Genomic DNA, 15,360 nt, shown 5'->3' on the forward strand with positions numbered 1-15,360 from the left:
CCTCAGCATCCATGGTGCTCTTACATGGGTGGGGGGTGGGAAGCCAGGTAAGACTCAGGAGCCACGAACTCTAAACCAAGGTCCCATCCCCTGGTGGCAGCATCTCCACCTTCTGGTTAGGCTGGGTGATGCTGGGCCAGCAGGAAGCCTGGTCTCAATGTTGCTCAGTCCCATAATTCATGCTGGAAATTGGCCGGCATGTCCCGCCCCGGCCCCAGCAGTGATGTATGGCCGCCGTCGCAGTAAGAAAAAGGCAGAGTAAATGTGTAATTTCTCCCTTGACGGCCCCCGGCCGCTGGGCGATCCTTCTTGTTGCCGCCGCGTGGGGACGGCCCGTCCGCCACACTCCGTCTTCCCGCCACCCGCCTTGATGTCTCCATTTCATTACTGTGCGGCCATTCATCACGCCCACGGCCAGGGTGACTTTGCCGGCATTTGCGTGTGTGTGGGAGATGTGGCCTAGGCCATAATCACCAGTGACAGGCACAAGCCCCAGCACTTCCAGGCCAGGCCCTGGGAAACACCTGCCCTGGGCCACAGGCTTGTCTGCCTGGGCAGGTGCTCCCATGCCACCCCAGCCCGCTGGCCGGGGCACAGGTTTGTGGTCCTCTAGCAGTCTGGCCTGCAGCCTTCCAGTAGGCGTGCCTGTGTGCTTCAGCCCAAGTCCTGCCTCTCCCACCCAGGAGGTTCAATGCTGGCGCTGGTCAGGCTGCAGCCGTCTCTGGCAGGTTAAATGTGTCTGCGCCTGCAGACCCTGTCATAGCAGTTTCTGGGGATTGGTCGCCACGAGAAACTCCATTCTCAACTGTCCTAGAATGCTGGTGGCTGCAGGGATGCCCACAGGTGCTCAGGGCTCAGTATAGTGGATGTGGCCAGGATTTGTCCCTCCACCAGCAGGAGATGCAGCTGCCCAGAGCTTGTCTTATATATAGTAAGCCTAGGGCAGCAATGGCTCAGGTGCCTGGGTTTTTCTGTTCCACTGCCCAGAACAGCCACCAGCTCCCCATCCCTTCACTTGCCTCTCCTCCCAGCCCTCTGCCACCTTCCAGACACACTCCTGGGCCATATAACTGGGACCTCAGCTGCCACCAGCCCTCATGCAATCGATGCTATGACTGCAGAAGTGTTGTTCATTGATGTTGTAATCAGGTGGGGGGGGTGTTAAGGGCAAGGTGGGGTCAGGAGGCTTCTGAAGCTGTCAAGGACCAATGCCTTCCATCCACTGTGCCCCAGAGCATGCCCTTGCCAGGACCCTAGACTAGGAGAGGAGACCCAGCAGGGCTAGAAGAGGACTGCAGGAGCAGGAGGAATTTCGTCAGCCCAGGGCCTCTATCATTAGCCAGATCCTGACTCTGCAGATACTGCTTAAACAGACAAGTCACAGAGGGCCCTGTCTGGCAGAGCCCAATATGAAAGTACCCATAGTGGATGTGGCATGGAGAGGTGACCCAGGACTCAGACACCAGGGACACCTTGTTCTTCCAGGGACTCAGGAAGCTATGAGACCCAGTCGGAGGCAGAACAGTGGGAAGACAGATGGGTGGGTGGTGGCGGCCATGGCAACTCCAGACATGACCCATCCCTGTGGTTTATGGGCTGGACACGCACCCTGCTCAGCTGAGGCCCCATCATTTGTCTCCCTTAGTGTGTGTGCCTGTGCCGCGTGGGTAGAGGGTGGAGGGAGGGGGCTGTGACAGGAGGAGCTAGGCAGTTGACAGTAAGGGGAATGGGGTAAGAAGAGCTGTGTAGGAAGGGTGGGGATGGGACAGGAAGGACCTGGGATTGGGGAGGGTTTATGACAGGGTCCAGGGGCTGTGATGGCACTGTCAAAAGGGCTACGATAGGGTGATTTTCTTCCCAAATAAGTCTGGCCCTGCCAAGGCACCTCCAATCCTTCCTGCCTCCTGCACTCTGGGGACCGTGGCCACTGTGCATATTAAGAGTAAGTCCCCTCGTTATCTGCAATTACCCAGCGGCCACACACCTCATTTCTTCCAGCAGAAAAGAAAATTAGTTTTCTATTGACTTCATCTGGCTCCTCCCTCATTGCTGGACGAATCGCTCAATCTGCCTCCCCTGGCCCAAGTGAATGTGCCCAGCCCCTCCCCTCAGGTCACCAGCCATCCAGTGGGCAAGCACTGACCTTCCACCTGGGCCCAGCCCTGAGCTGGGAGATGGTCCATGTGCCTCAGTCTCTGGCCTTGACCTGTTCCAACTTGCCACAGTGGATGGCTTCGTCCACATCCTGAGCCTGCACTTCCCCTGCAGATTGCCATCTCTAGCCTGGACCTCTGCTGTGCTTCAGACCACAAATCCAAATGCCTTGAGAACATCTCTTTCTAGGTGGACACATGCTAACTCAAAATGCTAAGTAATGAATGAACTCTCCCAAGCTTCTTCACTCTGTGTTCTCTATCCCAGTGAAGGGCACCCCCAAAATGTCCAAAGAAACCTGAGAATCAGGCTTGACACCTTGCCCTCTCCCTTACTCCCCAAATTAATAACAGAATTTATCTTCTTCTTCTGTAATTATCTCCTTCCTTAATTCCGGCAGCCATGCCCCAGTCCAGACCGTCACGTCGGGCTAGGACACCAGCTTGTCCTTTTTCTCCCTGAAATCCATTCCCATATAGCCAGAGTGATCTTTCTTACACAAACCTGATCATGTCTTTTTGTGTACACTCTTGCATATGACTTTAAGGTAAAGGCCCTGCAAGAACGGAGACCTGCTTTCTCTGGCCTCACGTCTGCCACTTTCTACCGCCAGTCCCCATATTCCAACCTCAAGGAAACATACTGTTTTCTGAAAACGACAGATAGGTTTTGGAGTCAGAGACCTCTTTTTAGTCTTAACTTCGCCCACTGTCTGCATACCCTGCAGCCCGTGCTTAGTTTCTTTGAACTACAGTTTCCTCCACTAGGGGCAGTGATGGGCGCTGCCTCCGCGTTATTGTGGGGACTGAACAGGCGATGACCCACATGTCTTTGCACATGCCTTATGTCTGGAATACCTCTTCTTTTCTTTAAGGAAGGCAGGGATCCTACTTTTCTGGAAGACCCAATGGTGAGAAAGTGTATACTGTGCAATCTCTGACATAGATGACACAGGGGTCAGTGCACTTGAAACCAATGGCCTTTCACGCCACAAACCCTGACTACAATCCTGCTGACTGGAGATTCTGGAGTCTAACTTGTTGCAACTGGCTCACTACAAATGCAGAGAGAGAGAGACCCAGATCAGGGAAGACATTTGTTTCAGTTTACCTAGCAAATCAATGGTATGGTAGTTATGGGCCTCTAGCCCAGGCTCTTTATCCAGCTACCGAAGGCTTCATGACAGTCAGTGTAACCTACTAATCAGTTTAAAAAGTCAATGACACAGCAAGAAAATAAGTAAACTGGGCAGAAGAAGCACAGAGACAAATCTGGGGTTTTCAATAGGCCATCAGTTCAGAAACAGCAGCAGGGTGAGCATGGAGACAACACAGCCTCACAGAAAGTCCTCTGCTCACAGCCCTAAGGCCACCAGGGTCAGAGCCCTACTGGTACCTCTCACTGAGCTAAAGAGGCCAGCCTGAAGCTGTTACAGCGTATGAGGCGCGCACAGTCTTGTGCCTACAATGGAGGCCTGGAAAAGTAGGTCTTCCTCACCTCCAAGTTCTAGAAGACTAACCTGTTTTTATATTCCTTCAGGATCATCAACTTGTGACAAGATGATTCTCTTTTTTGGCATTAATATTTAATGTTGGAAATGTTTTTATATTGCCAAGACCATGACGGGAGGGGTGCAGCTGCATACATCCCTCAGAGAGGTGAGTAAGGCTAGCCTCTAACAAAGGATAAGCTTGTTGGCTGGGCCCAAGGGTAGTCAGGTATCTGCTTAGTAAAGGAGCTGCTAGTGGAAGGGTGGCTCAGATCACTTAGAACACCCAGTGAGAGCTCACACCGGGTAACCACCTGGGGCCGATATACTCCAGGTTCCTGTGCTTGCCTGGTAATTGACTAGTAGAGGACAGGAAGCAGGGCCTAGGCTGGGGCCACCCTCAAGGGGGAGGGGCCCAAGGACTCTTGGAGGACCACTTATCTGTGCATTCCTTCATTCAGCAAACCCACAGACACCTTCTGTGAGCTAGGTGCACATGGGCCATGCTGGGTTGACTGGCTGCACAGAGTGACTCCCTGCCCTCAAAGCACTCAGACAGACGTGTAAGCGGTATGGTGTGAACAGTGTTATGAGAAAAGATGCACAGAAAAGGCACTTTGTTCAGTCTGAAGATCAGAAAAGGGTTCCTGGGAGGACAAAGTTAAGCAGAGTCTGAGGGGTATGTAGGATGGAAATAGCCAGCAAGTTGGGGTTGAGGGGAAATGGTCTCACCATAGAAGACCATGGGCACATTTCTGAAGGGGAAATGTGGAGTATTAAAAAAATTTCAGTCTAGCAGGGGGGTAGTGAAGAATAAGAGGCAGGGGAGTGGCAAAGGATGAAGCTGGGGAGGTCAGTAGTGACCTGAGAAAACCCTGAGGAGCCCTGAATGCTCAGCTAAGTTGCTGAGGAGTTTCTGATCCTAGGAATGGTGGGGAGACCCTCGCATGTTTAAGGAGGGGCATGACAGGGCCAGATCTGTGTTTCAGAATAATGCAAGGACTGAAGGGGTTAACCCTGAAGGCAGAGACACCAACCAGCAGACTGTACTATGGTCCAGGCCAGAAATGGTGGCCCAGACCCAGACCGGTGGTGGAGAGGAGGTGGAGGTGAAGATACATTGGTGATGTGGAGAAGTTGTCGGAGGCAAGAAATTTTTAGGAAATAGAATGAGCAAGACTTAATGGGGAGATCAGGAGGGCTAGAGGAGTCGTGAGCTTAGGATTTTAGTGTCAGTCACTGAGATAAGGCAACCAGAGAAGGTGCAGGTTTGGGGCAGTGATGAACTTAGCATCACGTGTTTTAAGTTGTGAGAGTCCTATGGAACATCTAAATTCATTGGGCATTTCCTTTATGGCTTCTAGGCTTTTTTTTTTTTTTTTGGCTTCTAGGCTTTTTATCTTGCTTAAAAAGGCATGTCTTATCCCAGTGTTATTAGAGAACTAGCATATATTTTCTTCTAATACTTTCAGTTTTTATATTTAACTTTTTAATCTGTCTGGAATTTATTTTTGTAAATGGTGAGAAATAGAATATCTAACTTTTATTTTTTCTCTATTGGATTGCTGGTTGTCCTATCATCACTGACTGAACTGTCCACACCTTCTTCACCCTTTTGCAACAATGCCTCTACACATACACAATTCCCATACGTGGGTCTGTTGGAGCCAGGAAAGAGAATGAACATGAAATGGTCAAAGAGGAAACACTGGACTGGCGGGACATCAGGGGGTTAAGATGCTGACCTTATGAGGCTAAGAAGCAGTGTGGCCTAAAGGAAGACTCAGACACAACCTGAGGCCTCCTGCTCCAAATGGCTCAGCCTAGTGACACCTTTTTGCATTTCTAGGAGCTGGTGAGGAATGGGGTCAAAGCCCATGGGGCAGGGATCAGCAAAGAGGGGGTGGGGAGAACAGCACAGGAAGCAGGAACCACGATAAGGATGAGAGAGCAAGACCCTCACATGCTGACATTCTAGAACCTTATTTTTCTGTCATCACCACACCTGTCTGTCTATTTGGACATCTTGGCAGGAACATGCTGACAGCAAAGGGCGAGGGGGTCAACTGGGGCCTGCTTGATATAGGACTGCCAGATTAAATGTCCCCACCCCTACATGGGACATGCTTCTATAAAAAATTATTTGTTGTTTATCTGAAATTGGGATTTAACTGGTGTCCTATATTTTTATTTGCTAAATTAGCAACTCTACGCTAGGGGCCAGCACTGACTGTAGCTACAGCAGGGTGTAATTTAGGGCACAACAGCAAGTGGTGGCTCAGAAGGAAGAATGGGCCAAGGCAGCAAATTTAGGACTGAACCAGCAGAAGGCGCCTGTATAGCCTTAAATTCTGGGTTCAAATCCAAACTCTATCGCTTCATAACTGTGTGAACTTGAGCAAGTTACCGTACTTTAGCCTGTGTTTTGGTTTCTTCTTCTCTAAAATGGGAATAATGGTAATTATAACAACTACTTCCCTCAAAGGGTTGTTGAAAAGATGAAATGGGTTTTTATTTGAGAATTGCTTAAAACAGTGGCTGGGTTAGTTATTGCTGTTGTTCCAATAATATTGTTATTCCCACAGCAATACCCTGATAGTCCCCAATCCCCTGTTCCTTGCCCCAGACATGGACGCATGCAGTCCCCTGGGCCCCCAATCTGACACCCACCTCAGACATAGACTCCCTCTCCCCACAGACACTGTTCCTACAGCTCCCCTCTCCTAACCCCGCCACCGGCCCTTATAGCCTCAACTCCAAAGTGACCCCTTCTCCCAGCCCCTCCCCTAAGCCCCCTCCACCCTGAGGTGCCTGGAGGTGCCACAGGGCTGATGGTGAAGGATGGCAGTGGTTCCACAATAAGGGGAAAAGGCAATTTCATCTTGATTAGCAGGCGATTTCTCTCTCCGTAATAAGCGCGCTCCAAATAATTAGCGTGTTTTACGTAATAATGAAATTACAGAAATGCAGTCCACTTATTCAAACAACTCACCATTACCATATTTTTAAATATTAGACTTAATTAGAGTTTATCACTTCAGAGAAGTATGCGGACCGAAGATGTTTTTAAAAAAATCCTCATAAAGTGTTTATTAAGCGCTGGTAAAGCTGGGATAATGATGTGTTTGGAAATTAAGGCAATCAAACACTTACCGACGCTCCTGGAGGCCGGGCATGGAAATGAGGCCATTACACGCCCATTACCCGCCAGCTCACAGCCACTTGGGGGGCGGGGAGAGGATGTGCCTGGCCGAGAGGGCAAAGTGCCCAGAGATGCCTCTGCCAACATGCCATGACAGCCTGACCAGTAAGCACAGCATCAAACCCCTTATGTCACACCATATTTGGCCACCAGGAACCCAACTCAGACTTGGCCAGGCAAATGACTGGACTGGTCCCAAATGTCCAAGACACCCAATACCAACCCTGACCAACTCCCTGGCCTGGCAGGACTTGTCAGCTCCATTCAAACCCCAGTGCACAGTCAGGATAGAAGCCAGGTCAGGCAGCCAGAGAGGTCAGTAAGAAAAGGCAGAGGTTGACGAAGCCACAGACCCAGAGCAGGTGGCCACTCCCAACTCTGGGCCACACAGGAAGGGGTACTAGAGTGGTGGGGAAGGGTCTAGGGGAAAGCTGGGAAACTGAACCAGGAGCCAGAGATGCAGAGGAGCCAGGGGCCAGTCTCAGAAACATACCTGGGGAGAGACCTGGCTCGGGAAAAGCAGGCAAGAAGGAAGGCAGGAGAAGGGCTGGTGGCTCCAGGCCCCATTTATCCCGGTGAATAACTAATTTCAGAATTTATAGTGCTGGGTTTTTGTTCTGTGGCCATTTATATCTGCAAGGGGAGGAAATGAAGAGGCAGCACGGACGCCACATCTTTCTGTGTTATTGCTTGTCTGCCATTTGCAAATCATTATTAATTGTGGGCCCTGGTGGCGGGCCGGGTGGGGGCCAGGCTGGGTACATCCACATAGCTCTTCATCAAGGACCCCAGCCGCTGCCCCAGAGAGCCAATTACCCCACCCTGATTGGGATCAGATAAAGAGGGAATTTTTACAAATTAGGGAATAAATAGAATTTCCACACAGGGCGCGGGCAGGACCTGAGAGGCTGTAATGAAAAACCATCCGTCACCATCAGTGTGCGGCCTGGGCACGCAGCTCCAGCACTCCCTCCCCTCGTGGGCCCACCCTAATGCTCAGGGAACTGGGCATACAGGTCTAAGGACCCCCTCAACCCCTCCAAGGCCCAGGAGCTTCGAGAGGAGTTCCCCCGTGGGGTGTGTATACACCCTCTGAGCTGAAGAGACGTCGGCCCCAGCCCTGTGCCATTTCTCCCTTTCCCTATCTGCCTCTCCCTCAGGTCTTTGCAAGGAGTTAGATGGAGGCAGTACTGAGAAAGGCCAGAGTTGGGGCCCACAGGGCAAAGACCACATCCAGACCCCTTACAGTTATGGCAGCCGTAGGGCAGAGCCTGGCAGGTGGACCACTCACTCTGGGCTTCCATTAGCGCTCCTCCCCTTGGATCATTAAATATGTATATCTTATTACACGCCTTGTTAGAGTATCGAGCTCTATTGACTGATGATAAATCCTGAGCCTCGTCCTAGCCATAAATTTATCTGGAGATGATGAAGACTCAATAATCTAGTCAGGCAGATAATATCATCGGGCCTTAAAAAAGATCATTACATTATATGTCAGAATTAAAAGTGAAATACGCCGTAGTAACAGGGCGGCTGCTCTGGCCGTTACAACGGGTGCCTGCCTCCTCCCTCATTCCCAGCCAAGGCCCCATCCAGGCAGAGGGGCCAAGAAGCCTCACCCTTCTCCTGGTGCTGGGATGTCACAGCTGGAAGTGCCAGATGGAAGCCAGATAACTTAAGGCCAAGTGAAGGGGACCCGGCCAGGGAGGGGTCGGGGAGGAGGTGGCTGCTGAGAATAGCCAAGCATATCTGCCATACCTGGGAGCCACCTCAGTGCCAACGAAGCTGCCACCTTACCCTGTCCCCAGGGCTCTCCTGTGGGACTGTGTTCCAGGGGTCCTGGAGTGGCTCAACAGAAAGGTGACAGAGCTCACCCCCTTCCGGAGTGGCCTGACCAACCAGGGAAGATTATTTCTCAAATGGGGACACTGGGATACAGACAGGTCAGGCTTCTTGCCCGTACTGCCCCAGGCACCTGTGACCTGGCCCCAGACTCAAGTGCCAGCAGCCTATCTGCAGGCTTTCACATGAGTATGTGCTGCAAATGCAGACTGGGGTTACCTCCTTCACAAGACCTGCCTGTTACAGCCTCTGCAACCTTACCTCTCAGAAACCTGTCCTTTGTTGCCAGCCTTGTGGTTCTTTGACCTCAGCATTAACAACTGTCTCCACTGTATCTTATTTCCACCCATTTCCACAGCCTCCACCTTTCTAACACCCTCCACTGCTCTTCCTCTGAAATACTAAATTTAAATATTCCTAGTTACTGACAGTACGCACTTTTTCTTTCATCTCACTGCAACTCTGAAATCATGAATACCTCTATCCTCTCTGGATACACCCCCCTACTGTCTTCACTTTGTTCCCTGGACACTTTTGATTGCTTACACAGCAGCCACTCCCTTTCTGCCATGCTGGCAGAGCCCACTCCTCCCTCACACGGCCAGGGCGAATCCTTCACAGTCTGAGCCATTGTGGTGCACCTATCCCCCTTGCCATTCATTGGTTTCGGGGTGGCCAAGTGTCCTGACTACTGAAATATGAGGAGAGGATAGGAGGTTTGTGGAAAGACCTTCAAGGAAAACTTCTTCACTCTTAAGAAGGGAAGCCTAAGGGCAGAAGAGTCCTTTATATTCCGCTGGATATTTTCAAGTCTATACATGTCTGGGACTGCAAAAGATACCGTTCAACCTTAAGGGCAGTTAGGCTGCAAAGAACATGCTGAAAGGAAAAAAGGTCTGGGTCCCTGATAACATTGCTGAGATGCTGAATTAACCAACCCTATCTCCTTACAGCCAAATTAACCAGTCTCCTTACTGCCAAACTTTTGTGAGGCAATAGATTCTCTTATTATTTAAGATATTTTAAATTGGGTTTCCTTTTCTTGTACCCAAAAGCATACTAACCAACACAGAATGTAAAGGCAGGAAAGAAAATGACGTAACAAATGGCCCCTATAATGTAAACTTGGCTGCATGGAGGAGGTAGGGTAAAGGGCAATGGGGACACTATTATTTCAGGTTAGGAAGTGGGAAAGTCTTGTTATGCTCTCTTGAAACATTTAGGCAAATTGTTTCCTGCTATATCTCAGGACACAGGCCATGTTACTAAAAAGGCTAAAAGAGTCAAGTTTAGACAGGAACCTGTGTGAATACAGAGAGGGAAGAAAATACAACTTCACTAAGAGTTGTTTTTTTTTTTTTATGTCTGTGGCTTGCAATCTAAGTTGATAGACAGTCCCACAGCTCCACAACATCATCAGAGACTCAGGCTTCTTCTTTCTGTCCTTCTCAGCATGTTGCTTCCAATTTCCAGGTTATCTCATGGTCCAAAATGGCTACTGGAGCTCCAACCATCACATCCAAAAAGCAAGAAGGAAAAAGCAAGAATAATATACATCCCAGCTGAGTCACTTCCTTTTAAGTATTGTTCCTGGAGGTCCCACACAACTCTTCCTTCTATCTCACTGACCAGAACTCAGAGACAGAACCATAACCATATGAGAGACTGTAAAAAAGTAGTCTTTTAACTGCTGCTCCTAATTATACAGCAGCTCTATTTAGTGAGGACGAAGGACAATGGATATGTCAGGCAGTTTCTGTCTCAGCAATGTAACAAATAACCTCACTTTGGAGCTTGAATTCCATGGTCCATCATCTCAATCCTTTCTTGCCAATATTGTCAACATTCTTGCCCCCTTTTTGTTCCATTACCCTTATCTGGAAAAACCCAAACTCTACCTTCTCTATGCTTTCATCTGAGCTGAGTGTGACTAGAGAAAATCACCACTGTATAGATTCGTGCCACTCATTAAATTAGTCATCAACCTCAACTAGGTGCATAAAGCTGCCCAGCGAACCTTCTATGTTCCTGATTAACGCACAGGCTCTCTCCCCCTTTCTCCCTAGTGACAATTTCAAATTTTCTCTACTCTCCACAGATCTCAAATCCCCTATCTCCAACACCACCCCAACCCCCTCACCCACACAATTTTGCATCCTAAGTCAGAGGAAACAGAAGCCACTTGTGTGCATTTGTGCCACGCCTCTTCTCTCATAGGTTAAAAGAGGCCCATCCTGATTTTACTTCTAAAGCCCATCCCTCATTCCCCCTGGGCTCTAGAGCCTAACCCTAGTTGCTTTTCAGGGACCTTACATTGTGAGAAACCCCCTTTATCTCTGACGTAGCTTCCATTATTTCTTGTGCACAGGTTCCTTCACATAAGCATGTCAATATATCAAAACTCTCACATATTTAAAAACAACCTCCCTTTAACTCCTTTTCCCCTGTGGCTAGTACCCAGTCTCTCCTCCCTTTCATACTTCCCAGCTGTTAACACTCAAGCAAGCTCTTACATACTCCTTCTCTGCCCTGCAATCTGATGTCCCCTACCAGCCCCAGCTGTTTCCAAACTGCTTCTCTAACGATCCCAACGACCTCAAGGGGCTGCAGGCCAGTGGGAGCTTTTCAGGTTTATATCCGCCCCGTGGACTGACTCTCGCCTTGGAACTCTCTTCCCCTGGCTGCACTGATGCCACCTCTCCCCATCCTGCTCCCCTCCAGCTCCTTCTTGTGAGCCTTTTCTTCTGACCACCCCTAAGATGTCACTGGCCTGCTTCCCTTTTCACCCTTTACTCTCTTCCAGGGCAAATTTATTCACCCTAAGCTTTATTTACCATGTTTTTCAGTAATTTCTAAGCCTATATTCCCACTGCCACCATCCTGGCCAGGATACCATGACCATCTCTCACCCAGGAGACAGCAGTGCCCCTGCCAATTTCCTCCAAGGTGTCCTTCTAAGCCACAAATCTTTCAATGGTCCTCGAAAAGGACAGTAATGGAAACATGGGAAAAATTCAAAAAAAAGCCTTTAGTTTATATTATAGTATCAATTATTAATTTTCTGGTTTGATATCTGTATTGTGATTATGTAAGATGTTAACATTAGGGAAAGCTGGGAAAAAGATAAAGAAATTTTCTGCAAATATAAAATCAGTTTGAAGTAAAAAGTTTAAGGGTTAAAAATTAAAACCACCACCACCACCACCACCTCCAAGGGCACCTCACTGCTCTCAGGACAGTGTCCAAACTCCTCTATGAAGTTGCAGGGACCTGCCTAGATTTTCCTCTCAGCCTCACCTGTCCCTCTCTTCTGTTGGACAGCAGAGTTTAGGCTCTTGTGCTCTTTGGCTTTTGCACATGCACTTTCTTCTGCCTGGAATGCTCCTTCCCAACTTGCCAATTGCAGCTGCCCCTGTCTCTCAGAGCATGCTAGGTTTGCTATCATCTCCTGAGGTGCCTTACCTGGGCCCCCAAATATGCATTAGGAACCACTTCTGTGTGTTTCCACAGTACCTAGCATTGTTCCCACATTGTGATGGCTTCTATCACCCCCTGCTAGACCATAAACCTCTTGAGGGCACTAATGTTAACTGCACAGGGGCCCTCAGTAGATACGTATTAAGTGGAAAGAAGGACTGAGCAAAAGAGAGTGAAGGTGTATGTGTGGGGAGCAAGATTGCAGGTGACCCCACTCCACCCTACCACGTGCCACCCAAAGCCTGGACATGCCCAGGTTCTGAAAATCAGTCACGTTCCTGTCCCCAGCTACCAAAGTGCTGGGGGGTTCAGCCCCTTCCCCACTTCCCCTTCCTAGTACCTTGATTGCCCCAAGGACTTCTGAGCTAGGAAAGTGGTTGGGACCTGAGCTCTCAGCAGTCTGGGCGCCCAGCAAACCAAGGCATCTGGGGGCAGTAGTAGTGGTGGTGGGGCCCCCAGTCCCAGCCAGTGATGCCCTGGAGGAGGGCCTGGCTATGTCTGGAGAGTCTGAGGGGGGGCTACCCTCCCTAAACCCAGTCCCACCTGGTAAATATTTCATCCTCAAGCTGCTCAGCTAATCCCTATTAATTTCAATACCACCGCCTTGCCTGGCTCAGCTCCCAATGCATTATTTATCCCCTTTGTTTGTTTGTCGCTAACAGGTGGGCCCCAGCGGAGGCGCTGACTGGGGACAAGCCCACTCCATCACAGTGTGGCTGTGAATTAATCATGAGAACTAATGGGAACCACCTAGGCTCCAGGCACTTCCCTAGCTGCCTCCCCCTGCCCTGGCACCCAGGGTGGGCCAGGGCCATCTCACCTCAATTCAACTCAAAACAACACATTTTATTTACTGTCTGCTTACATGGGTCAGACACTATGTTATGCTTTGGGGATACAAACTAAGCAAAACAGACCCAAGTTCCTGCCCTCAGGGAACTTAAAATCCAGCAGGGGAGAGAAACATTAAACAACTTATTTCTTAATATGACTGTGACAGAATGCTTAAAGGGGGCGCACAGGATGCTCTGAAAGAGTGAGCAGGGAGGGGTATGTGGCCAACTCCAGGGAGCAGGAAAGGCTTTCCTGGGGAAGCAAACTTTGAGCTGCTCTGTGAAAGATAAGTGAGAGTTTATTAGGCCAAGGGACGGGAATGGGAGGTTCCCAAAGAAAATAAGGCCACGTGGGAAGAGAAGGCACAGTAGGTTCCAGAAAATGAGGGCAGGCTTGTGGTGGAGTACAGGGGGCATGAGGAGGGGCATGAGGACTATTTCCTATGCCAATAAGGCCAAGCCTAGGGATAACCCCAAGTTGTCCTAAACACCCTGATACACACACACACTCACACCACCTCTCCTGATGTGAGCAACATATGATTCCTTGACCTGGTGCCTGTGGCTCCCAAGAGGTAGTCAAGATCATAATGCTCGACTGCACAGATCAGGAAACTCAGGTGAGCATTTGGCCTGGGGCTTGGGAGGGGGCCTCTCTGCACCCTGAGGTGTACCTGTGCTCCTGGCAGGCAGGGCTGGCTCTGGCTACTGACTCTTCAGGGCATGGAATGCTGACCTGCCTGTGCCGCAAGTGCTCACATGACAAGGAAGGACCTGCCTTTACCTCTGCAAACCCAGTACTCGATTGGACACCCAGAAGACCTCAGCAAACATTTTCTAGCAGAATGGCTGAGCAAAAGTGAATGCCCCACATTGTACAAAGAGCTTTTCCCCAGTCATCTCTTCAACTTTTCCAGAGATTTAAAACAGACAAGCTAACTTCTACTCAGGGTTGCACAATACTTTCAAATGCATGATCTCCTTCATCCTCATAGTAAATGTGCAAGGCAGAAGCCATCACCCAGCCCATTTTAAAGAGGAAGAAAGAGAGACCTAGGATGGTGAATGACTTACCCAGGACCACACAGCCTGGAAGTGATGAGCCTTAACTAGAAGGCAGTCAGCTTGGTTCCAGGCTCCTGGCTCCAGCATACGCATAGATCTACCCCTTCAGTTGGCATTTCCCTTGGTGGCTCCAGGGGCCCTAGCTCTTGAGAATGATCCTAAAAGGCAGCTTGTTTATGAACCAAGTACAGCTCTTCCAGGGCAAAGGCCTCATTGTGCACATGGTCAGGGTTTGTAATTCTATTCAAAGTGGCCACTTCGAAAATCCGTATGTCTCCAGGCTCCCTGTAAATCATGGTGTCAAGTCCTAGAGCAGAGGCATCCATCAGGGCCTCCCAGCAACCTTGGTGTGTGTGCCCACATGCCTGATCCCACCCAAGTGGCTGTCCTTGGCTCCTGGCTGATCTGGCAGCACTACTACGCCCAACTTCTAACCTGGAGCTGGTCAGGTACCCCTCCCTGGTCACACTTTCAGAGCACTACCCTGCAAAGGCCCATGTTAGCCAGCTGCCTGCTTGGCCCAGCCTTACCCTTGCCTTAACCTGGCTGCCGGGCGCCACCGTGCCCAGATGCCTCCTCTGCCCTACCCAGTCTCTGCTCTCCTGGAGCTAGGCCTCCAGCACAGAGGCAGCCTCGATAACTCGCTAACGTGCTGCCCATGCTGTTCTTAAAAATTTATGACTGTGCAACATGAAAAATCCGGCTGAGGAGCCGTCATTAGCCGCGCTGCCTCCCTCCCCCACCAGAGCCGCCCTCGTAAATTGAGATTTATGGCTGCAGCAGGCGGGGCGGGGGTGTGTGCAGGCATGAAGATGCTGTGGGGGAGACAGGGAGAGACCTAGGAGGCAGCGGAGGGGCCAGGGGCTCCCCCCTGCGGCAACTCCAGTTTATCACAGTCTGTGGTGCTACTTTCCAAGAGTAAGGCCTGGCCTGTGGTGTTGGCATAGCATGGACACTGGGGGACTTGGAGGACGAGGGACCTATCCTATGCCAATCACTGGCTTCTTTGGGTGCAGGACCAGATCCTGAGGCAAAGGTGCCAGGTAAAGACCTCTTAGTAGGATGATTTGGGGAGGGGGAGGGTTGGACCTTTGGAGGAAGCATCATCCTTGCTGGGATCACAAAGCCTGGGCCTGCAACCAGCAGCACCCAGGCTGGGCTGACTGTGGTGCCCCAGCAGAGAACTGGAGGGGAGGCAGGGAGAGAGTGAGGATGCCAGGAACCTTCCCTTCCCTCTCCTTTCTCTGGTCAGGAGGGCCCGTGGAGAGGCTATTAAAGGCAGGATGCAAGTACTG

The 15,360-nt window shown here is 50.3% G+C and overlaps 1 protein-coding gene across 11 annotated transcripts in view; it reads right to left on the reverse strand.

Moving 5' to 3' along the window:
• ERI3 (ERI1 exoribonuclease family member 3) overlaps positions 1 to 15,360 on the reverse strand; it is a 128,523-nt gene that overhangs the window by 577 nt on the left and 112,586 nt on the right. The window lies entirely within an intron of this gene.

Source organism: Manis pentadactyla, chromosome 4 (assembly GCF_030020395.1).
Source record: "Manis pentadactyla isolate mManPen7 chromosome 4, mManPen7.hap1, whole genome shotgun sequence".
NCBI classification, from domain to species: Eukaryota; Metazoa; Chordata; class Mammalia; order Pholidota; family Manidae; genus Manis; species Manis pentadactyla.